This window comes from Agrilus planipennis, unplaced genomic scaffold (assembly GCF_000699045.2).
Source record: "Agrilus planipennis isolate EAB-ADULT unplaced genomic scaffold, Apla_2.0 scaffold161, whole genome shotgun sequence".
NCBI classification, from domain to species: domain Eukaryota; kingdom Metazoa; phylum Arthropoda; class Insecta; order Coleoptera; family Buprestidae; genus Agrilus; species Agrilus planipennis.
Window position 1 is genome coordinate 120,042 of NW_020438889.1, and position 26,757 is coordinate 146,798.

Below are 26,757 nucleotides of genomic sequence, written 5' to 3' on the forward strand. Positions count from 1 at the left end.
ACTGTATTTTTTCCCTTCAAAAAGCAATATTTTATCAACACGCGAAATTCCTTTTTATCCATTTTTTTCACAATAACAAAAGTTGCTTCACTAAAAATGCTATAATTCACAAACTAATGATCCGACAGCCGTCAAATTTATAGACGCGTCTTTTGAAGGTTAGGACTAACTGAAAATCATATGGATTTAGTTCTGGTGCCGCCATCTATGTGTCAGGCCGGGGACTTTTCAATTGACCCTTGTACTTCCTAACAAAGCGTTTGTTTTCGGCAGTTGCGTTTCTACATGTATTTTATCCTTGTTGTTCTCTCGTATAATATGTCCTGTGTAGGTGTATTCTTTAACTTCTTCTATCTCTTGCCTTTTCCAACTAATCACTGTTTTTTCTTTACCCTCTCTACCTCTTACTTCCCCAAATTCCATGTACTTAGCCTTACTAACATTGAACTCCAAACACTTCTTTCTTAAGTATCTTCCGAACGCTAATGCACTTATAATATCAACGTTCAGCCATTCATGTTAGTACGTATTCGGAACAACAACAATTCCGGATATCAACAATGTTCTTTTGAAATCCAGGTACCCATGCGTGCCTTATCACGCATTTATCTGCGCTGTTTGTTCAGTCTTACAAATTGATACTTTTAATTGAAAAGGATCTTGTGAAATATTATTGATCCCACAATCAGAAACGACCAATCTTTACAGATGACGTGTTTACCACAGTGTATGTATTATGTATTAAATTAGTAGACTATCCAAGTAATCGCGGAAATAATTGTTGATGACAATTTATGCGATAGATTAGTAAAAAAATGCAAATGTCGAATTCTGACATTTTCATTCCTGTCTCTAGCGGCGGAAATGAAATATATAGATATATAGCAAGACTGTAACAAATCGTCCATGTCAATAGCTAATGAAGAACTAAATAATTTGTGATTGAGCTGGTACAAACCCAAACTACAGAAAACCTATTATACGTGGAATAAATGAATAATTCTAAAAAATCAGAAACAGGAGTATAGGTAGACCTAGATTAGATTACTGTTTACAAATAGTTAAGGACCCTAGACAAAAATTTTCGGCCTCTTTCCAGTCTCCCAGAGTCTTTCAGCGTCCCTGAGAGCGACTCCCACAGTCTTTCACAGTCTCTCAGTTATTGTCTAGGTGTTTTTATGGATCTCTCAAAGTCTCTGTATGAGAGACTCGAACGATAAAATTGTTAATTCAGAGATTCGAGTCTTTCACAGAGAGACTGAATAAATAAAACTGAAAAATTAAGAGACTCGAGTCTCTCGTAGTAAGACTGGCATCTCTGAAATATGTTGAACTTAGAAAATTTTAACCATGTCTATCGAGACACCACTTATTGAGAGATTCGAGTCTCTCGTTCAGAGATTTGAGTCTTTCGTTCAGAGACTGAATACGAAATGAGGATCTCTCTATGAGCGACTCGAGTCTCTCGTTCAGAGACGCTAAATAGTTTTTTTGACAGTCTCTCGACAGTCTCTCTCAGCGACATCAGAGAGACTCGATGGGAGACGGAGACTCGAGTCGAGACTCTGAGAGACTGAACATTTTTATCTCGGGCAACATTCAACTCCAAACACTTCTTTCTTAAGTATCTTCCGAACGCTAACATCATATCATTCAATGCACCATGATTCGTGACTATTAACGCAATATCATCGTCAGCACACGATAAGGTTTTTATTTTCTTTCTATCTACACTACCCTACCCTCCCTTACTTTACTAATCTCTTTTTTTAAATCACTTAGGTATAGAATATTAAACAGTTGTGTACTCAAATTACAACTTTGTCTTACACGTTTTTCTATCGAAAATGCCCTTGTCTCCCTACCACTTTATCTTACAGCCCCTGCAGCAATTAACTCTTCTTCAATTTTACCCTTCCGTAACATTTTTACTTATTTCCCCCCTGTCTACCGCATCAAATGCCATTTTTAAGTCCACAAAGACTACAAACACCTTTTTTTATATATAAATATGATTCGATAATATTATTTAACAACCGTACCCCTTCCCCCAGTGGATCTAGTCATACAGAACTTTTTATTTTGGCTAAAGAATTCCGAAGTGAACATGTCAGAACCAAGTACATACATTGCGTATTATTAACAGGATATATGTACGAATAGTGAAATTAAATTAAAGTAAATATATCACTAGGTATACCTACTCTTAGTTACAAGGTTTACTTTATTGTTTTATTTTGTGAGCTTTTGTGGAAATGCTTGAGAAATAGGAATTACTACCCACTCTATTTGAGAGTAAAATGCGAATTTATATTTCCTCTCGGGCTACGTACTCACTAAATAACTAATTATTTCTGATTAAACGCAATTCTAACTCCCAGGCAGTATGAGGCTTGGGTCCAGAAATACAACCACTAATTTAGCAGAAACGTGACGTAGAAGCTTGGCAGTATGCTCGTACGATGTTCTTATAGTTTCAATTCAACTGCAGGAATTTCAACACTTTTCGAGAATCCAACTTCGTTAATTTTATGTTAACATTGAAACTCGAAACCAGTACTCATTGCACTACAGAAAAGAATGTGGATGTTTTGTGTTAAAAGTTTCAGTTTTGTACCAAGCACTGCTGTACATACTTGACATTAGGGAAAGGTTTAATATGTTTAGACATATATTTCTTTCGTGTACCCTTTATCCGAAATTCTGTGTGCGCTACTGTGTCATTGCAAACTATATTTACATGTGTATTATTATTTCCAGTATCATCGTCATAAGATCGTCAGGCCTAAGACTGGTTGGATACGTACCTCCACTCATTCCTATCCTGAACTAATCTTCGCATTTCCCTAAAACTAGAACAACTCACATCCTTTTAACTATTTGCGAATAGTAATATAACCTAGGTCTACCTCTACTCCTCATAACTCCTGTTTCTGCCTCTAACATGTCTCTGACTAGACCTTCATGCCTGAGAAAGTGTCCTACCAACCTATCTCGCCTATTTTTTATTGACTTCCAGTATAATTGTAAAATTTTTTACTCAATTAAGTATGTAAATCAATGTACGTATATATGGTGCTATTATATTAATTTTAATCTACCCGTGGTGTTGGATGTTATCGCCGTGCTTCAATTTCCGTAGTTTTCAGAAAAACTGGAAATTTCCACAGACAGTGGAAATTGATTTCCTTTCGTACTTATTTTAGTCTGGTGACACGAATCCCAGAGATTAAATGTCGATTTACTAAGATAAATTAAATTCCGAAATCGGTGCACTTTTAAGTTACTGGAATCTTGTAAATTGAGAGCAGACACAAACGCGACAGTTCCGAAAATCCGTTTACTTGCATTCTCCTTCTAGCAGAAATTGGGGAAAACCTCCAACGTTAGTTAATGGTCGATTAGAAAAAGGGACGCCCAAACTCCAAATATACTATTTGTTTTTATATGCACATACGTGAATCGATAAATATGCTTTTCCCTAATTTTTAATATCTTCCAATGCTATACAATGGTCTAAACCTCTACGCCATGCCACTTAGTTTAAGTCGATAGCCTTATGGGCCTTGTCGAACACTTTTTAATATATATAGTTTTTTGTATAGATGTGGCATTCACTGTGCTGTTGGAAATTATTCATTCGAAGAAAGTAATTTCCATCGTAGTTACCCTAAACAAAAGTTTTCAGTCTCTCTCCAGTCTCTCAGAATCTTCCATAGTCTTTCAGCATCTCTGAGAGCGTCTCTCGCAGTCTTTCACAGTCTCTCAGTTATTGCCTAGGTGTTCTTATGGATCTCTCACAGCCTCTGTATGAGAAATTCGAACGATAAAATTGTTAATTCAGAGATTCGAGTCTTTCACAGAGAGACTGAATAAATAAAACTGAAAAATTAAGAGACTCGAGTCTCTCGTAGTAAGACTGGCATCTCTGAAATATGTTGAACTTAGAAAATTTTAACCATGTCTATCGAGACACCACTTATTGAGAGATTCGAGTCTCTCGTTCAGAGATTTGAGTCTTTCGTTCAGAGACTGGATACGAAATGAGGATCTCTCTATGAGCGACTCGAGTCTCTCGTTCAGAGACGCTAAACAGTTTTTTTGACAGTCTCTCGACAGTCTCTCTCAGCGACATCAGAGAGACTCGATGAGAGACGGAGACTCTTTTAGAGACTCTGAGAGACTGAACATTTTTATCTCGGGCATGACATTGTTTAAATTATATTACCTTCCTTGTAAAGTTTATTGACTGGCCAAAGCAGTATTTTTTAATTGACGTAATTTAAACGCTAGTTAAATGACTCATTTAATTATATTCTGCATACAAATTACATTTTGTTTGCGCAACTAACTATGAATCATAGATCACTCTATGCAGGCTTTTAGCTAAGCAAATTCGATGCCAAATCACTGTATACCATGCGCAAATTCGTGTAGAGCGACAGATGAAAAACGATTCCCACAACGCGAAAATTGCACCGAGGTATGCGGATTGAACGAGCTTGTTTAAACAAATCCACAGGGGCTAGTTTAACTGCCCTGTCGAGTTATTGTGATGGAAAATTTCCAACAACTATCCACAAACACCTGAACAGATTAGTTAACTTTACCCTTGCGAAATAGTTCACATTGTAATAATGTGTTGTCTTCGATGTAAACCGCATTGTTAACAATCACAAAAGGAGTAAAATCCGAAATACTTTGGATACCATATGGTATCTAAAGTATTCTTCCCTCTAGTTTAAGATTGGTTGCTCAGATTTTTAACAATATTAGTATCTGGAAATTGTGTTCCTAAATCTCATGCTAAAAAAAAAACACTTGTGGGTGTTTCATTCCCACCAGCCACTAATGCTGGTGGAAGACCCTCTTCAGCCTCCTTTCAGGAATCGTTGGAATGGGTGGGCGGTGGTTCGGGTGAGAAAGATGAGACGGACGAAATGAAGAGAGAAGAGAATGAAGGATTATCTGTGGAATATTACTGTCTCAGCATTTGCCCAAATCATCCAAGGAACCCACAGAAAAACTTGGACCGAGACAGACGGGCCCAAAATCGAACCGAATGCTGAGCAATGGTCTAAACCTTTAGGTAAACCTCATGCACGATTCTATTTAAATTTGGCTATATAGAAATAGGAACAACTACAGACAATGCCCTGAACGGCATCTGTAGATATTTATGCACCAGTATTTGTGGGTCCATTGATATTTGAAAATGTCTTTTTGATTAAGTAGGTCCACTAAGATTCAATCTGAATCCACGGCGTAGCGGTCTACGTGATGGACAAGTATACCTTGCATAACATAACCTTTTGGTCAGTGATCTGTGGAAACCGTCGGACATGGATTCCTTTACCATATTATATTTTTCATAAGATGATGCCGCTCTTTGGTGATTTTGTGTAATCCAATATCCTTGTGCTCCGTTCTAACTTGTCACTAGTGTATATGTGTACCTATATCAAATTAGACGTCTCAGCATTGTATGTTCATTAAGGAGTGCGGGGCGATGGGCCGCACGGCTCAAGGGTGCATAACTAAAAAGAGGCATTCTATTTTGATGAGAAACATACCGTTGATGGCTAAATTGACATTAATACACATCGTCTTTCTTCAATTGCTATATATAAAATAATATTGAGCGTTGTACCGTAAACGTGTTAAAGAAATATTTAGTCTACGCACTTCTTAGAATCCCTAACGCGAAATTCCCGTGTAAGTCATAAAAACAAGAAGATGATGCAGAATAAGCCCCATAAAAGCGTGTATAAAAAACTGTTGTTTCGTGTGTAAAAATTGGAAGTGTTATAAAATGGTTTGAAACGTATACGAGCTTTTAACGTAACGGTTATACGTACTCATTCCTGGTCTGAATTGTTCGGCAAAATAAGTAAAAGCAAAAACGAATCCAATTTTTACGTCTTAATGCTTTATAAGATTTCAAGTGTGTTTTCGGAATCCATCTGGTAACTTAAAGGTAGTTGATAATATCGATTGATCCCTTGCGCATGAACAACGACAAAAGGATGTGTGGCACACTCAGCATCCTGGTCCAGCCCGGGCTCTGCAGTAGTCAAGGAATTCCGTCGTTGAGCACTATCGTAGCAGGCGACGTCTGCCGGCGGGAAGTTTGAAACATCGCGACGAACTGTTAACTTCAAGTCGCCCGTTTCCGTAAGAATGTTCACATCGGTATTGCGCTCCGTCGTTTTTGAGATTTTTAGTCAAAATTTCGAGTTTTAGGTGGTACACTGAATAACATAGAAATTTGGTAAGTTTTATCTTGAGGCTGTTAACATTCGAATTAGAGAAATTGTTACAAAATATAATAATAGAGAATGCTCCAAATAATAATAACACATTCATCTACTTACGAAACCTTTGAAACATGAAAAACATTCTGAAGAAGTTGTTAAGGTTAAGAGTAAAAACATTTAATAAACAATTATCGGAAACAATACTTGTATTATCTGATGGTTGAAGTAATAAAATAAATTAATAAAAGTTTCTTCATTTTCAACAAATCGATTTCACTTTCTTTCAGTTTACATTATTCACTTTATTAATATCATTTTAGTTATTAAAACTTAGTTATAGTTATTTTGATGATATTTCATTTAATTTAAAATTTAAAATAGTACGAATACAGAAGTAAATGGAGTTGTCTTTCAAATTTTCGTACATAAACATTTTACTGGAAGTACATAAAAATATAATAAAATAAGAATTTATTGGCGTATTTATTAGTTAACGTTTTTGAATAATTTATCCAGTATTAAGCCTTCACCTGAATAATTGCTACTAATATATTTTCCATAAGTTTTTATTTACTTTAACATTTTATAGCAACCCTAAACGAAATTAGGATAGTAAAACATTTTATTATTTAATCTAGCTTTGTTACTGGGCCAGCTTATATGTATAGAACTATCATAAAATGAAATATATAGAAACATAAAACCCTCATTCTAAATAAACAGGAAGTTTTCGGGTTGTTGTTCGAACAATGCCGCCGCTTGGGTCCAAGAAAGGAATTTATGTTTGATAAAAATTAATTTTGGTCATTTTGATACAAAATGCTACATTATATAGTTTTTGTTTAAACGGATTTTAGATAGAATAATACTAATAATAAGAAACTGATTAATTTTGATACCATTGCAGATAACCAAGGTTAGAAGTTGTAGGCAGGGATACGTACTTTCGTATTAGGGAGTACTCACAATACTGACATTTTTAATTATTTATTAACTTTTTTTTTTTAATGAAGACTTAAGTAACTTTATGAAGAGTTATTTAACTGTAACTTCTAATTAATTACAATTGTAAAACGTACCAGTAATGATTTTTTCCTCAAGGAGTGAGCTTGAATATTGAAACTAATACATTTTGAGTTCTAATTAATTTAGATTTTGTGGATTAATTAGAGGAAAAGCAAACGTGATTTTAATTTAATATGATAAGGGCAATGTGATCTGTATCACGTGTTTGTAAATATTTATGTATTGCAAGTCTACGTATACACAAGATGAACTCGGGTAAATTAGCTTGTGTCACCCCTGTGAAGGTGAATTTTTATGAAATAATCGATTTATGAATATATTGTCTTATACCTAGAAGAAAAAATACACCATTGGCAGATTTCTGCGTAAATATTTGTAAACAGAGGACATGACACCTTTGTAAAATGCTTGTCTCTCCATGTGATATAAAGCCATAGAAATTGTAGATTCGCTTGGCACTTGGTGAAATATTTTTATAAAATTAAAGTAAAGGTATTAAAACAATTTAAAATAGTTATAAATTTGCAAATTTTTGTGTACTCTTTGAAAATGGTTTAAACACCGAAACGATCGTCAGAGAAATAATTGAACAAGTGTTTTAATTCCTTTACTTTAATTTTCTAAAGCCATAGAACTACTTCACATATTTTGATAGGAGTCTCGTTGTTTTATAAACAGGGAATTACTTCTGAATGAGTGAAATCTACGAGAGTAGGTTAAAAAGTTCATGAAATAGCAGGAAACACGAAAAAGGGAAGCCTAGTATTATCTTTCCTTACCAATATATTATCCTTCAACGAGCACAACATTGAATTTAGTCCGGGTTTTTCACAAAAATTGAATTTTATCTCCATTTATTTTTCTTTTTTTAGAATTCTGTATCTCAGAATAGAAACATAACTAAAAAGAGGCATTCTATTTTGATGAGAAACATACCGTTGATGGCTAAATTGACATTAATACACATCGTCTTTCTTCAATTGCTATCAACACGCGAAATTCCTTTTTATCCATTTTTTTCACAATAACAAAAGTTGCTTCACTAAAAATGCTATAATTCACAAACTAATGATCCGACAGCCGTCAAATTTATAGACGCGTCTTTTGAAGGTTAGGACTAACNCAATATATTATCCTTCAACGAGCACAACATTGAATTTAGTCCGGGTTTTTCACAAAAATTGAATTTTATCTCCATTTATTTTTCTTTTTTTAGAATTCTGTATCTCAGAATAGAAACCCAACCCTTATAAAATCACTTCGTTAACTGTGTGTCCTTCAAGATTATTTATCTCGGGAATGCCAAAAGGTATCAAATTAAAATTAATTTGAAACACCAGGATCTAATCTCCCATAATCCTGCAAAATAATGAAGCTTGTAATCCAGTGCAAATGGTAGCCTTTGAAGCACATCTTCTTAATACAATTAACCCAGTAATTAAAAAATATACGGTATTTACTTAATTAACATACATCCTTAAAATTTGAAACTAAGGTAAGGGTAATTCAAAATCCAAAAATCATCAGTTTCCAGTGCTATTCAGAAAGATTACTTAACAAAGTATTTTTTTTTTCACTTAAATAAGAACCAAGGTACAGGTAATTTTGAATGTATTTGTATAATTACGCCATCATTATGGCTATTGTTAATTAGCTTTATAGTAAAATGAGATCGCATTTCCGCTTTTTTGAAAAGGCCATATCACATATAAACTACGCAGCTAAAGCAAAACGTTCACTAAACCTAGAAATTACACATTTCATTGTCGGGATTTTTTCTTTTAATGTCGCACGAGAGAAAATACATAATTTGGTGAACGGATGGAATAGACAGTGAGGACGCATGGGTTGGAACTAATTCAACTAAAATTCAGAGGTTTCTTTTTTGGAAAAATCCTCAGTCATGTCGGTCTTTATTTTTGGCAGCGGATTTTTCATGGTAAATTTTTGTATACAGGGTGGCCCAAAAATAAGAGACTACGACCGACCTTATTTTTTCAAATGGAAGCACCTATTTTTATTACATTTTTAAGTTCTGTATTGAATTTGAACTGTGCTTCATGTACTATGTTCTACATCTACAGTTATTAAGAAAATTACGAAATGCTGAGAAACCAAATATACCAGCAGATTCAGTATGGTCCTATACCTAATGTCAACAGTTATCGATAAATTTACGAATGATTTCTTCTAATTTGGGAAGTCAAAGGCGTAGGTTGGATCAAACACATTTAGAATTGAGGGGTTTGTTTTTTCGAAATTTATTACACAGTAGAACAACAAACTGTTTAATTAAATGTTAAATTTGCAGGCTATTAGCTTCCTGGCAATAGACAAACCGATCTTAAAAGTCTCGTAACAATTAGTTAAGCTTTATGATTGGATTTGTTGTATTTCAGCTCTAATTCTGTTCTTCAATTTTTCAATATTGTTCGGTTTATTTTTGTAGACTTTAGATTTCCGATAACCCTATAGATAAAAATTTAGCGTAGTAACGTCTAGAGACCTATTAGAAAACGCCTTTCCTTCTGATCTATCTATTTGGGAAAATATTATTAAGATAATCTCTTACTATTCGAGAATAGTGTGGATTTGCTCCATCCTGTTGGAACACAGTTAAAATTTCGATACAGAATTCAAAAATGTAATACGTAATATGTTTCCATTAGTGGCTTATTTTTTGACCACTCTGTATACATGAATATACCAATAAATAAACTGCTGCCAAAAAAAAGATATGTTTGGAGCGTTTTTCGAAAAAAAAAAAAAACAAACCCCTCAATTTTAAATGAATTGGTTCCAATCCACACGTCCCCATTGTAATATGGAAAACTGCCCTGAACCAATAGAATTCTCAAAATCTTTTGAATAAAGCGTAATGTAACTTAGAAAATTTAAATTGTATTTATTATTGGACTTGCATTGCTTTATTATTCGTATGAAAACGAGTTTTCACGTAGTGTTTTTCAAAAGATGATACCGCAGTTTGTTAATATTCGGATATCCTCAGTAGTATATGGTTTCTTCAGGATTGGAGTTTTCGTGATTTTCTTCTTGTAGTGGCTTACATTAGTTTGTAGAGGCGAATGGAGGTCTTAATTTTGTTTGCACACAATGATTTATTCCAGATTAACTTGTTTGATATATACAATCTCGGAGGTTTTTCGCATAATTAATATTACACTGAAAATCGACTTCATATGACATATGATTACTGTAAATGAATAACTAACTAACACCTGTACCCTTCAACTTGGTTTAAACAACCCTTCTCATCCACTGAAGGTGATGAGATACGAAGATTTTTACATAAAAACTTTTTGTTGCCCGTAACTTAAGTACCATTTATCAAACTTGGAGATTTAAGGAACGGCAGGTAAAATCAGGATCAGACTAGGGTCGACAATAATGTGACTCAGTTTTACATTTTCCACAGTATATATTAATCGAACTTAAAACGGTTAGGCGTTTCGTTTTAGAATTGTCAATTGCATGGCAGTAGCTAGAAATATTTTTCGGGTGGAGTTTTGCTCAAAAGGATGAAGTTTGGAGTTAACTTTTTTTGAATTATAAAATTCAAATTTACTATGCCAGGAATTGTATTAATAAAAACAAAAAAGGTGAATAATGAATGATTAATACTAATTATTACATATTATTGTAGAAAATGGATTAGTGAAATCAAAGGATTAAGTTAAGCAAAAATATTAAGTATTTCATCAATATCACGGCGAATACACACTAATGCTAATCCAGAAAGTCGGTTTTGTCCACAAGAGTTACGTAAATATATTTTGACTCTTCCTAGAGTTAAAAATGAACGCTCTGGTGTGCACGTTGTCACTGGTAGAGTAGCAAATATCTTTAATAATTGAAATATATTAGGATAGAAACCGGGATTGCAATCTCCCAAAGTTTCAACCGCGCATGATGGACGATTTACTTTGTCTTGTCTCGACCAATAATGTTTCCACAAATCAAACTCCGCTGGTAGTTGTTGTAAATGTACATTATTTTTCTCACATATCTATGGCTAAACTGTCAAAATCTGTAGGGGATCACACTCACAGCAAACTAATGGAAGTAGGGAGTTTAACGTCGACAAAATATCTTTATGATCTATAAGCCTATCTTTTAATTGTTCCATACAATCATCGATTAGGGGTATTGTCATTGATACTCAAAGTAGAAAAACTCACGAGTTTTAATCATTATTTTAAATTATTTACGCCTATTCCGGTACAACTTGCTAATCGAAGTAAAGCTAGATCGAAGTAAAAATCGACACGTACTAGTAGCAGTGCCTGCATCGGCTGCAGAGTTAAGCTTATAATGATTATTTTTTTAATTATTTGTGAAAGTGTTTGAAAATTGTTTTTAACGCGATAACCCCCTTGCTAGTTACGGCCTTGGTCAGTTGTTTCGTAAGGATGGATTAAAGGATTAAATTTCAGCTGCATGCTTCGTTTAAACACTTTCAATTGTCCATCCATTCGTTTCTATCATAGATGCGAACTGTTCTGTTAATTTTCTACATTTTTTTAATGAATTTTTTAACCGATGATGACATATGAAGCAGCAGCTCTTTTTGTAAATCCCTGTGAAAGTTTCAATTTAGTCATACATCATTTTATATACTTTTCTAACGTTGTAGCCAACGTAAACTAAAATAGGAGGCAGTCAATCGATCTTCCTTCATCTTGCACACAAATAGGTATCGCCATTGCTTAGTAACTTTACAACGTAAACACGGCACTTTAAGTGCATAGGTCTCAGAACAATAATAAAATCAGATTTTGAAATTAGATACTTAAATGGCGCGAAATAATAACATCGACCCATGTTGAATTATATATTCCTAAGTGGCTTTGGGTTATGATTAATTAAAAACTCACTTCACTAGGAATATAATTTTCTGTATGGATTTTGTACTTCGTGAAACTCAAGTTATCATTTGGAGGACTTGATTTGAAATTTAACAGGGTAGCCTTCCTGATTATAAAATTTAAGGGGTGAAAAATGAATTTGTAATTCCCTTCATTATTTTGGGGTATCCGAATTTCTATTGTTTCTAATATCTGCTGGAATTCACATGTAATATATAAACTCCTGACCCAGATCTAAAAATCGTACTTAGGGATATAAAAACATGTTTTGAAAGGGTCCCTTAAAGTAAACAAGGGACAACAAATTCATGCTTTTAGGCATATATATTTATACCTAAATCTATCATAAAAACGATTTTTTACGTACGAAGCTGTAAACTACGTACAATATTGTATTCACACCTTGTAACACAAATACCATAAATAATTACTGTACGTTGAAGAAAATTTCAAAGATATCTGAAAACCTCCCTCAAAAGTATGCAAACATTTGAAATTTCATCACTAGGTTCAAAAAGGTCGTTTCTGATTATCGGTAAGCCAGTGGATTTCTAATTAAGATCCGAAAATCATTTAAGAACGAAATAATGGCAAATGTGTCCATTTAAGTATTTGTCAACATATAATTTAATCCCCAAGTTTGTACTTAATTAAAATCGGATTTTGTAATAAATGTGGAATATTATACCAAACCTACGTTAAAAAAATACTTGAACAAGTCAAAAGGCGAAAGAATGAAGCTACAACCAAACAGAATATACATAGGCCCACAGGCAGTGAAGCCAGACTATTTTTCGTAATTTCATTCAGTTTTCCTCGGGCTTGGTCAACGAAGTCACATTTTTCAAATACGCGAGATAAATTTATTTATTCTACTCGTATCCAGACCCAGAGTGATCATAACCTACGTCAAACACACAGCGTTTTCCAATGTGTACGTTGTAGAGTACATGCAATATGTATACGTATAATATATATATACATAAGAAACATTTTCATAGCATGTCTACACGCTTTAACTTATCCTGACTTCAAGAAAAGCTTACTTACTTACTCTAAAAGAATAACTAAATGTACGAAGAAAATGCCATACATATCTATACGTAGGTAGAAAAATTTATCCAATTGACCACTTTATGATTTTATTGTCTATAGAATTCTTCAAAAAAAAAAAAATTAGTTAACTGCCCAAAACGACTTCAGGATAAACTTTGCTTGTCTAGGATTAACTAGGCCATTTTAAGTTAGTATATAAGGATATAAGTCCGAATGGAAGGAGTAGTAGGGATATAAAGCAGAGGGTAGCGCAGGGTCGAGTCGACTTCAATAAAAAGAAGTCACTTCTATGATCGCGAACGATTAATTTAGAAATTCGAAAAAGATTGTTAAAGGTGTAAATTTGGAGTGCGGCGCTGTAAGGGTGCGAAACATGGACGGTGGGCACGGTGAAAAGTCTAGAAGCCTTCAAAATGTGGTGTTACCTACGAATGATGAGGATACCGTGGATAGGGAAGGTTCGAAATGAAGAGGTATTAGAAAGAAAAGGAGAACAGAGGACTCTATGGAAATCAATAAAAAATAGACGAGATAGGTTGGTAGAACACCTTTTCAGGCATGAAAGGCTAGTCAGAGACACATTGCAGGCGGAAACGAGAGTTAGGAGTGGTGTAGGTAGACCTAGATTAGATTAGTTCTAGTTTTAGGGAAATGCGAAGATTAGTTCAGGATAGGAAAGAATGGAGGTGCGTGTCCAACCAGTCTTAGGACTGACGACTTTAGGATGATGATATTAGGAGTGAGTATGCTATATACAAATGTTAATAATGAGAAATAAAACTTTAGCTAAATAATAATTTAAACTGTATTAGAATAATTATCGTTATTGATTATGTAATTAAATGGACTTTTAATTAGACGGGATATGTAATACATTAGAAAGCGTTCTAAGCAGACACAATTACATATTTCATTTCTCTTAATTTATTATCAAACAAAAAACTATACTGGTTTTGTGAGAGAAATATATTTGAAGAGGTTAGGGATAGAGCAGAAAGAATAGAGATGGAAGCTACATACGAATTTACGAAATGTGACAAGAACATCATCAAAAGGTCGTCAGTCTTAAGACTAGTTGTATACGCACCTCTATTCTTTCCTATTTTAAGCTAAAGTGTTTATGAACACAAATCTAATCAATCTACCTCTATTTCTCTTTATGTTCCTAATATGTCTCTGATTAACCCTTCATGCCCAAAAAAGGCATCCTACTACCCGAGTCAAAAAATTGGGACTCATTTTGTCCTCATTTGATCTCAATAGAATTTTTAGGGATATTTCAAACTACAAGACTCAAAAGTCTCATTTTATCCGCGGTTTTCCCGTATCAGGACAAAATGAGACTTTTGAGGAGTAAAGATTATTTAGGAAACCTCATTTTGTCTTCAAAAAGTCTCATTCTTTTCTTGTTGAGGTTAAATTGAGGACTATTGCCATAGGATTGCAGACATTGAGAATAAAATGAGACTTTTTAGAATCCAATGTGATGAGTCTTATGAAAACTTATTGAGGTATCTGAGATTAAAAACGTCTAAATGAGGAAAAAATGAGTCTAAATAGTTCATTTGAGGATAAAATGAGTCCCAATTTTTCGACTCGGGTAACCTATTATAAGAAGGTAAGGCGAAAAAAATTTTGACAGTATGCAACGTGTTAAAGGCAGAGGATCGCGAAAAGGAATAGAATGGATGAAGGAAATAATAGAACCAACAAATTAGCAAATAATTCATCACTATTAGATTAAGTTTTGAAAAGATGTATGCACAGTAATCACGTATTCCGTTGGGGTATTCATTATTTTAATAAAACTTTTTGATCATTTGTTATCGACGACCTAAGATTAGAAAGTACGAGATACCGCCTAAGTGTAAGTGAATGGTGGTATCGGAAGGAAATTGCACTAAACGGCTCTATACGTGATCTGTGACGTTCAAAAAGGAGGATGAAGTCAGCAACAGCAGGAACAAGATTTATTTGAGTTGCAAGCAAGAAGTGGTTTTAGACCAGAACTTCAACGATATTTCTCGTTTCGAACCTCTCGGAACTTTTTAGTTTCAAACTCGTTAAAGTCTTTAGCTTCGAAGAGGAATTTTTGTTGTACCTACTACATACTTCGGAAAAGAATAAATCATTTGGAAAAAGTTGTTCACACACTACGTGATTTTATTTTCTTGTTGGGCGTAATTTAGGACTGTCTCGAAGATCAAAAAACTACTCCATTCATGTACAATGTTTGTAGCACATTAGTCTTTCTGATGTATTTAATGTACAACATGAAGTTATCGGCAGACAGATGTTTTCTGGTAAAAGTTGTATTTTAAATGTTTTGACACGGACTTACGAAAGAATCTGCTTGTCTTCTTCGACGCAGTTGATATGTACGTGAACAAAATTAAAAAGGAACATTAAGTTCTTCATCGGTAATCATCGGTAATGTTTATAGATGTTAGGTGCGTCGTAGATTCAGTTCGACATGTAGATATCTTTGTAAAACCTTTGACAAATACTTGACATACAACAGTTAGCTGCATTTGCCATTAGGTGACATATTCTGCCCGAAAATTGACTGTATCAACTTGCTTTTGCGAAGCAACTTCGGTTTCGTCCAGGATTTATGGAAACAACCTATTCCGTGTTCATGAAAGCTACTATGTTCGAATTGCTGATCGACAAGTTTTTCATCATTTGTTGAGGATTTGCCATTAAATATAATTCTTGTCTAGTTAGAGTAATAATGTTCTTGAATTGTACTTATTTATTATTTCTTATTGAAAAAATTACAAAGCAGCTAACTTAGTGTTGACGTTAGTGTTTTGAAAACAGTATCGGTTTTTATATTATAATCAGAAGTGATGACTAATTCTGAATTTCACCATTTCTCAATACCTGTTTAAAAATTTATAACGTTTTGGCGAAGTAATTGAGCCTTTTGGCATCTTTTTGGGATTGTAGTGTTGGAGTAGTTTGATGAATTATCTGGAAACTCGTTTATAAAATCCTTATATATATATTTTTTTTGTTCTAGGGCCTCCTCGGTTTCAAGTGGTGTCGAATAAGCACTGTAATACATTTTGGTAAGTTCATCAATCACATTTATTGTTTTGAAAATATTGTTAGTAGTTTACAGAAGGTATTTTATGTTATAGTGATTACGTATTTTAATCAAGTAATGGTATTTACATAAATGTTTTATTTTAAACGAAGATGATAAAACATGATCGAAATATTTCCACTGAAATTTATCTAATTGTTAGAATAATAATTATAAAAAATAATGCAATGCAATATGAGCGCAGAGGGAAAAATGTAAAAAAAACACATAAAAAAAGAGTCCCGCGTTGACTTTGGTTCGCAGATTAAGAAAAATCATAAATAGACAGGTCAACTTCACCTTTTTCGTTTAAAACCAACCAAAAATTATAAGTATCTGAAAGCTACCCGTAGGAAAAATTTCCATTGAACTTCAATGGGAATCAACGGAAAATTTGTAAATTCCATTCAAACCCATTTGGCATAAATGGAAAAATAATTGTTTCCATTTACAATATAATTCCTGGCCACATATACTATTAGCCTTTTTCGATACAGTTTTTGCTTGCCCAGGTGCAAGAGTAGTGATATTGCCAATTAGGTGGTGGAAAATCAATAATCTAGTTTTACCTATGCGTGCATGTTGGGGGTACGTGAGGGACCACCACGGCAGTAGAGTGAGAGACAAGCAAGGTGGTAAGATGTTTGATTAAAACGGTATATTTCATTTAGACGTTGAGCATTTTTGCTCAAAAAAGACGGAAGACGTATTTATGGTGATTACACGAAGACGTATGTATTTTGGAAGACGCGATACATTGAATATTGTATATAAGTTGTATATATTTAGTTCCTGTTTGTTACTCGTTTTGCTGTTTGCTGTTTATATTCATTATTATGTTTATTATATATGTATTCAACTACCCGGAGCCTTTTATTAAACAACCCCTAGACAAGTGAAAAAGCCTACATTAGAAGCATTGTTTGATGATTTTGAACCATGCCAGAATATAGAGGAGGCCGAAGTCATCTGTGAGAGTGATGTAGTTTTATCAGAAGCAAGTGAAAAAAAATCTAAACACAATGATGAAGAGCCAGACATCCAGGCACGTGCCTTGGTTCAGGTACCTGAAGAACCAAATTCTCAACAAAATAATATGGATTATGGAAAAAAGCATGCTGATGAAGTTCCAATGGAACGCAATGGTAATGCCATTGCGTTCAGCAATGGAAATCCCATTGAGTTCGGGAATGGGATTTCCACTAGAATTCTAGTGGAAATTCCATTCATCCCATTGGCAATTCTCCATTTATTACCATTAATTATTATCAGTGGTAATTAAATGGCATTTTTTTAATGGAAATAGAATGGAAATTTTTCCTACGGGTATGTATAATGAATACGTGATAAAAAGAAAATTGTCATTTGCATGTAACAAAATTTGTGTGAATATATAGGATAATGTTTCAGTAATAATAAACTTAATAACATTCGACGTTTTGCAATTTTTCTTAAAATTCAAGATTAGGGACGTTGAAAAATGCATTTATCTGCGTATGAGTTCGCTGTGATGAGAAAAAAAATTGCGGGAAATAAAAAAGTGCGTGGATCTATTCATCTAACATTTTTCTTTTGTGGTAGCTCAATCTTAAATAACAAGCAACTTCTTACGTTATGATAGTTATTCCATTCTTATTTAAAAAGCGAGCGCAGGAGTTGAACTCCATGTCCTTTTTTTGTTAGAAGGGGATTTGAACCTATTATTTTTTGTGTTATTCTTTGAGGGAGGGTTTTTAAAGAAGCTTTTAAAACGAAAGTAGCGACGCCGTTTGACGTTCACCTTATCTAATTTATTGCCGTTTATCTCCCTTGAAGGATATAAATAGATATTGTACAAAAGGTGCCAAAGTAATATTATTTCCTTCAGGAAATTATAAAATGACTTTTCAGAAACTTGTAGGTACTAAAATTCAATAGATTTTTTGATAACCTTTCTTTTTAACAAAGTTACTTTGATACTGGTGCCATTTATTATTTTTAATAAACGTCTGAGAGTAACTTCTAATCTAAAGAAAAATTCAAAAGCGATATCAATTGAAAGAAATCTCCCAGGTTAATGGATATTTCATAAAGTGGTTTGATAAGAAAAATAAATTGACGTGTGTTTCCCGAGCTGAGTTTGAAGAGCATTGGCGTTGAATTATTTACCAGAGCTCAATCTAAACCCGAAACAATTTTAGATGAGGAGTCCACCTCTGCTACCTACGTGTTACAACCTGTTGCTCTGGTAAATTCTCACGGAGGGAGCAACCGTGACTGACTGGGGTTTCGATCAATTTCGACGGATTAGATTGGCATCTCAGATTGTGAACTGTAGTCGCGCCTACCTATGCAATAAAATTAACGAGCTTTTTAAAGACGTCTCAGCGGCAATAAAACGGTCCGATTACCAATTAAGAACAGTATATTTTATATTACTTTCTGGTTACGTAGAAAATAAAGGAAAACGTTGCCACTGAAAGACCGGAAAATCGAGAGATTAAGTTGTTGACGAAAATCAACTTTGCTTTCTGTGATAATTTAGTAGATATATATTAGGATCCGACGCGAATGTGGGATTTTACATGAGAATAGTACATGTGAACCCTAAAATTGTTTATTAAGGGCTTGAAAAGCGTTCAATAAATGACGATTACCTCTCGTGTAAACCAGAATTAAAAGTTAGTCAATGTCCAATAAACCTTCTGAAGTGTGTTTCTACTAACGGTCGATGAAAACGAAACACATTGTATAGGTACGGGTGCGAAACATAGACGGTGGGCGCGACGGAAAATAAAAGGTTAGAAGCGTTCGAAATGTGGTGTTATAGACGAATGATGAGGATACCGTGGACAGGGAAGGTTAGAAATGAAGAGACAGTAGAAAGAATAGGAGAACAGAGGACTCTATGGAATTAGAAAATACCACAAATGGCGCGGTAAACGCCATCTGTAGTACGATGCTACATTTTAGGATTACGTATGCTCCAACAAGGTCCATTTATTTATTATGGATATCTACTTACTGAAACGAATCCCGGCGTAGCTAATCTCAACGTGATAGGCACGTTACCATAATCGAATAAAATAATTCGAAGAGGTCTGTATTCTGTCGAAACTGCCAGACGCGGATCGCGATTTCGATCTTTTTGGATCTCATCATCGCGCTGTAGGCAGCTGCGACAGAACACAGGCCAACTTTTACCTGCTGTCTTAACGCGTTTTAGAAAATCGAATTAAATAAGAAATAGGCGAGATAGGTTGGTAGTACACCTTCTCAGACATGAAGGGCTAGTCTGAGACACATATTGCTGGCAGAAACGGGAGTTGGGAGGGGTAGATGTAAACCTACATTAGATTACTGTTCGCAAATAGTTAAGGATGTGGGTTGTTCTATTTTTAAGGAAATGCGAAGATTAACTCAGGATAGGAAAAAGTGAAGGTGCGTGTCCAACCAGTCTTAGGACTGACGACCTTATGATGATGACCTATGTTAAGATCAAAGTCCGCTGACGGCCACGGCTAGAAGTGGTTGTTTTTGATCGACCACGATTAGCAGCCGTCGTTATCTATTGTCAGCTGTGTTCATTGACGGATTTTGATCCTGATATGTAGGTACACCTTTCAATTCTTACTCGGTTTCTTTCAATACGGAGTAATGGCATTATCTTATTGTCTCTAACGTGAATAAAAGCTACTTTTTACCTTCTATTACTGTTGCTGCTGAACGTGAAAAAGTTGCAATTTTCAAGATCGACAAGTATTTTCGCAAGTGCTTCTAAAAGCAATCTTGTGAGAGCACTTGTTTGTAAGTCTCCACTCCACGAACTTGGCACATGCGAATCAAATATTGATTTTATTGTGAATGCACGAGTTCATTAAAAGCTAGAAGGGATGCTGCATTGCTTCGGATCATGTCCCGATAAGAAATCTTCGCAGCGAACGTTTAATGACGTTAAGAAACGGCTGATTGAATTTTTCTTATCCGCATTCTGACCTGAATTCCTACATTAAGAATGTAGCACTTTAACCAACAGACAACGGTTCAAATAACAACGTTTTTCTATACGACTTTATTATTAAAACTAGAATGTGTAAACTGTCGAAATCGGGACCACAATTTCATCATTCAGCATCTTCCACATTCTATCTATTACATACATAAATATTATCCTGCATTTTGGGTCCTAGCCATAGGCAACAGATATCAAATAGGTTGATCCTGTGGTCATAGATAAGGAACTTCTAGCTAACCTATTATATGTCTTCCTACATCAAAAATCAAATACATTTTACAATAAACAGAGGTAACTATACAGTCTGCAATTTTATTTCAGTTGGAGACACTTTTATCGATGGTAGGCAAAGACACAACTCCATTCTTTACATAACTAATGCACTAAATAAACACATGAGTATTTGTTTGGTGTCGTGAGGATTTTGCACAATATTTTGAAATTTTTCTTTTTCGTTTTTTGTTTCTCGAAGGACCAACACGTATAGAGGAGAAACTTGGGTAGATTGAACAATTTCATTTATTCACAACTTTTCACTCAATACAAAAGAATTTTACTCCACAAACTAAACTTAACTTGTGCAAAAAAAAACGTGTGAATATTGCGAGTTCAGGTTAATCACTGCTCCTGGTTTGTCGCCCGAAACCATAAACATCCGCCCATTGGGTTCCGTGACTCAACAGTATTATTATCCTCAATGTTGAACCGAGCCCATATGCAACAGATATAATATAGGTTGGTCCTGATTATAGATAAGGAACTCCTGGCTAACCTATTATAACAGGTCAATTGAAAAGTCCCCGGCCTAAAATAGTAAAACACATTTTTTTTGCAAAATTCGTTTTTTTTTATTCAACATAATTCCCTTCAAGGGTGACACACTGATTATAGCGATCCTCTAACTTTTCGATACCATTTTTGTAGTACGATTTGTCCTTTGCTTCAAAATAGGCCTCAGTTTCGGCGATCACCTCTTCATTCGACGAAAATTTTTTCCCAACGAGCATTCTTTTGAGATCTGAGAACAGGAAGTGGTCGCTGGGGGCCAGATCTGGAGAATACGGTGGATGCGGAAGCAATTCGAAGCCCAATTCATGAATTTTTGCCATCGTTTTCACTGACTTGTGAGACGGTGCATTGTCTTGGTGAAGCAGGACTTTCTTTTTCTGCAAATGCGGTCGTTTCTCGGCGATTTCGTCCTTTAAACGGTCCAATAACGCTATGTAATAGTCGCTGTTGATGGTCCTTCCTTTTTCAAGGTAGTCAATGAAAATTATTCCACGCGCATCCCAAAATACAGACGCCATAACCTTGCCAGCCGACTGTTGTGTTTTTGCACGCTTTGGAGCGGGTTCATCGTGTGCAGTCCACTCCGATGACTGTCGATTGGATTTCGTGAAAAATGATGGAGCCATGTTTCATCCATTGTCACATATCGACGCAAAAACTCGGGTTTATTACGCGTGATCCTCTTCAAACACTGCTCTGAATCATCAACTCGTCGTTGTTTTTGGTCAAAAGTGAGCTCGCGCGGCACCCACTTTGCACAGAGCTTTCTCATACCCAAATATTCGTGAATGATGTGATGTATACGTTCCGTTGATATCTGTAGAGTGTCTGCTATTTCATTCAATTTCAATTTACGGTCATTCAAAATCATTTTGTGGATTTTTTTAATGTTTTCGTCCGTAACAGCCTCTTTTGGGCGTCCACTGCGTTCACCGTCTTCGGTGCTCATTTCACCACGTCTAAACTTAGCAACCAATCCTTGATGGTTGATTTTCCTGGGGCAGTGTCCGGAAATTCGTTATCAAGCCAAGTTTTTGCTTCAACTGTATTTTTTCCCTTCAAAAAGCAATATTTTATCAACACGCGAAATTCCTTTTTATCCATTTTTTTCACAATAACAAAAGTTGCTTCACTAAAAATGCTATAATTCACAAACTAATGATCCGACAGACGTCAAATTTATAGACGCGTCTTTTGAAGGTTAGGACTAACTGAAAATCATATGGATTTAGTTCTGGTGCCGCCATCTATGTGTCAGGCCGGGGACTTTTCAATTGACCCTATATATCTTACTAAATCAAAAAGTAAGTATATTTTAAAATAAACAGAGCTAACTGTACAGTTTGTAATTTTGTTTCAATTGGAAACACTTTTAAATTTGACTGAATCTGGATCACAGAACTGATAGACACTTGCTGCTATCGTTTCTATTGGTTGGGCCCAAACCGGCGAATGATGATAATAACGACGTATTTAGGGGCCCACCACGTAAAAATAATGGCGATTATCAATTAAAATTGTCCATTAAACGATAACATTCTGGATATCAATGATAGGGAAAGATATCCTCTATCCTTTAATTAGTTCATCAATCACGAGTCTCAAGCTGTACTAAACGGGTTAATTGTACACGAAAAATAATAGACAAGAAATATCTTTTGTCATAGTATTCATATCAGTTGGAGGTACTAACGATTGTTGGGTCATACGGGCGTACGAAAAATGAAATAGGTTTATGGAACACTAGGTTTTACCTACGGCTTCGTTCGCGTTGATGTCTTCACTACGTATCAAATATCATCGACGACCACATAAAAATAATTTTTGTATCCCTCGGGAACAATATTTTTTCTGGATAAAAGCTGCCCCATGTCCTTTTCTCTGCCCCTGACAATATGTATACAAAATATTTCATGATGATTGCTTGAGTAGTTAAGACGTGAAATCATTACAAACAAAATAGTGTACTGTATGTAGGAAATTCTATTTACAAAATACAGTTTCGTATCACACCTTCTCAATGTATCTCGCATATTCTCAATGTTTTTCCTTCTTCTATATTATCCTTACTTTAAATTGACTCCATAATGATTCATCCTGTAAATGGACAGAACTTGTTCCCTATTTTATTTTGAATAGAGAAGATGACTCTATTGGGAATCCTGGCAATTGCCTGCTGAAAAATATCGATAGCTATCGCTTTTCCTTGATTTTAGTTTGGCCATTTGTTAAATCTAAAAGAATCGAACCAATGAAGGGTTTCCATTTGAGACCGCATTCATTTTATGTAAGATAACGATCATCCAATTTGATTTGAATAAATACAACGATAGATCTGAACTGCATTTGAATCTGAAACTTGCGAATTAATATTTGTCATTGACGCCGAAAGCGCTCATTATTCACGAATTCGAATCGATATCAGCAAACAAATATTGTAGCAGCTCTTGATTTTGATAGCGTCATTAACGGCGGATCATAAATCAGAAAAATCCGTACATGACATTTTGCACAGCCCCAATCGAATGAATTATTTTTCCAGTGTAATGACAACAACTAAATTTCAATTTCCGCCTAATGTAACGTAATAATTAAATACATTTTTCAAAAGCCGAATGTTCGAGAATGAATGACATTGCTAAATGTACAAATAAAATCAATTAGCTAAATAACCGACTTATATAATAGTTTTGTATTGATACAGTATAAATTTTATTTTTTTTACAATCATTAAAAAAGGAACTGTCAAAGTAAAAACAAATAGGGAACTTTACCATAATCTGCGCAAATTATTTTAGATTCACTTCAGCCGAAAAATTTTTGAAATAAGGAAGGTACAACTACAATTTCCTGTAGGTATTGTATCTGCATTTTTCATTTATATCGTTTTCAAGCCAATAGATACAACAATTGCAACAATTTTTTCAATCATAGACGAAATTTATAAATTATAAATAACTATTCATCATCACTGGTTGGACACTGGACAGGCACCTTCACTCTTTTCTATCCTGAGCTAATCTTCGCATTTCCTTGAAACTAGAACAATCTACATCCTTAATTATTAGCGAACAGTAATCTAATCTAGGTCTACCTAGACTCTTCCTAATTCCCGTTTCTGCCTCTAATATGTCTCTGACTAAACTTTTATGCCAGAGAAGGTATCCTACCAACCTATTTCGCCTATTATTTATTCACTTCCATAGAGTCCTCTGTTCTCCTATTTTTTCTAATACCTTTTCATTTTTAACCTTCTCTATCCACGGTATCCTCATCATTCGTCTGTAACACCATATTTCGAACGCTTCCAACCTTTTTTTTTCCGCCGCGCCCACTGTCTATGTTTTGTTCCCGTACAACGTAGCCCTCCAAACATACACCTTTAACCACCTTTCTCGAATTTCTAAATTAATCGTTCGCATGCATAGAAGTGACTTCTTTTTATTAAAGGCGACTCGACTCTGCGCTATCCTCTGCTTTATATCCGTACTACTCCTTCCGTCCTTACTTATCTGACTTCCTAGATACCTTAAATCGGTCACTTCTTCTAGTTCTTCGTCTCCTATTTTTATATTCGTTCTTTCCCTGCCTTTTCTTCCCTTGTATACCAGTATATTTATTTTACTTTTATTTATTTTCATACAGTACTGTTTTGTCAATACCGCTTCCATTTTATTTAAAGCTATCTCTAACGCCTCCTTGCTAGATGCTAATACTGCTATGACTATTGTGCTGTCTAAATGGGTATGACGCTATAAACAATTACAAAGGTTCATAGTGGCTCAATCGATGACCCATTAAGTGTGCTAGAGTATTTTTACTCATAATCTACCTCGCCATTTTCAAAGAATACTATTTAATAATTTGCTAAAGAACATGGGGATATCTTATTTTTCACGAGAATCTTTATTTAAAACAATTGTTTGCGCACTCTATTAATTTTTGTTTCAGGACTATATGAGTATAATTTTGAATTTTCATTAGTTTTTATATGCACTTACGTTTTATGCTTATGCTAAAAATTTAAACTAATACTTCGTACGGTAATTCGAGTTCATTTTAAGCTTATCTTGTTAGAAAATTGAATTTTAATGTTGTGTCTGGTATCGACTGCGTCAGTGAACTCCATTTCAGCATGTAATTGGAGTAGTTTTCTAGACTTTTTCATTTGCATAGCATCAATTTACGTTTATAATTACAAAACGTTTGTGCACCTCGGCTAATTAGAGCTCTTTAAAGATATTCCCGGTACGTGGCCCTATTTTTAACCTAATTACTAACCTACAAACTGAAACTTCGTAATTGTGTTCATATTGATGAACCCGTCAACTTTTTGATTTACGAAAATTCTTGGTATCGCGTCGTTATCGACTGCGTGTAGTCGCAGAACATTTATTAATTATTATTATTCTTTTATCGAAGATGCGATCAACATCATTAAAGACAGTACAACCGCAGGGTCGTGTCGCCTTTAATAAAAAGAAGTCACTTCTGTGCTCGCGAACGGTTAATTTAGAAATTCGAAAAAGGTTGTTAAAGGTGTATGTTTGGAGAACGGCGTTGTACGGGTGCGAAACATGGACAGTGGACGCGGCGGAAAAGAAAAGGTTAGAAACCTTCGAAATGCGGTGTTATATGCGGATGATGAGGATAACGTGGGTAGAAAGGGTTAGAAATGAAGAGGTATTAGAAAGAATAGGAGAGCAGAGGACTCTATGGAAGTCAATAAAAAATAGGCGAGATAGGTTGGTAGGTCATCTTCTCAGGCATGAAGGTCTAGTCAGAGACATATTAGAGGTAGAAACGGGAGTTAGGAAGAGTATAAGTAGACCTAGATTAGATTACTATTCGCAAATAGTTAAGGATGTGGGCTGTTCTAGTTTTAGGGAAATGCGAAGTTTAGCTCAGGATAGGAAAGAGTGCAGTTACGTGTCCAACCAGTCTTAGAACTGACGACCCTATGATAATAATTTTTTTATGACCATAGTTATTTGCAAACGCAAACAAAAAGCTTTGATGTAATTACTGCTTTTGCTATCATTTTCAATTTGATGTCTTTAGCTATAATAAGTAAGAATTTTGAATATAGTTACTTTTCCAAAAAATATAGTTTATAATGTTAAACGCAATTTTTAAAAATTTCCGGATATCTGAATGACACCTTTCAAATATCAAACAAAATCATCACAGAAATAGGTTACATAATTAACGTTTTAATTAACTTGTCTGGAGCAAGAGGTACGACAAAGTATTTTTTTAGCTTACCACTTTCTTGTCAGCAGAGACTTTTTACCCTCTGGTTGTTTAATTAATGTTGTTTGTCATGCTTTCCCTCTCTTAATAACCCATTCCCTATATCGTAATCACACTAGAAGGGACAACCCGGTAATTAATTCAACTTATTACGAACAATATTAAATACTTCAAGGGGGTGTTACACAATTGGTCAAACCATTAAATAGGGTAGGAATCGTTGCTTTTCTTGAGCCTGACCACAACAAGTCGTAAAGAAGTATTGCGGTTTCCTTTCGTTGCATATATGAAACGAAAAATGGAGATAACCAACGGCTTTGAGCGAACAACAGAATTACACCTTGCATTTGAATAACTGTTTAAATTTGAAAGTCAAAATGATGATTATATATATGTATATATATA

The 26,757-nt window shown here is 34.7% G+C and overlaps 1 protein-coding gene across 3 annotated transcripts in view; it reads left to right on the top strand.

Annotated features, from left to right (window-relative positions):
• Window positions 1-26,757, top strand: part of LOC108737977 (neuroligin-1-like) — a 280,090-nt gene that overhangs the window by 31,040 nt on the left and 222,293 nt on the right. For 2 of the 3 annotated variants that reach the window (XM_025981832.1, XM_025981834.1), the window contains one exon: window positions 16,251-16,299. The gene's annotated coding sequence lies outside the window, so the exon portion shown is untranslated. Of the gene's footprint in view, window positions 1-6,114; window positions 6,272-16,250; window positions 16,300-26,757 lie in introns of those variants that run through there. The other variant, XM_025981833.1, reaches the window with a different exon arrangement.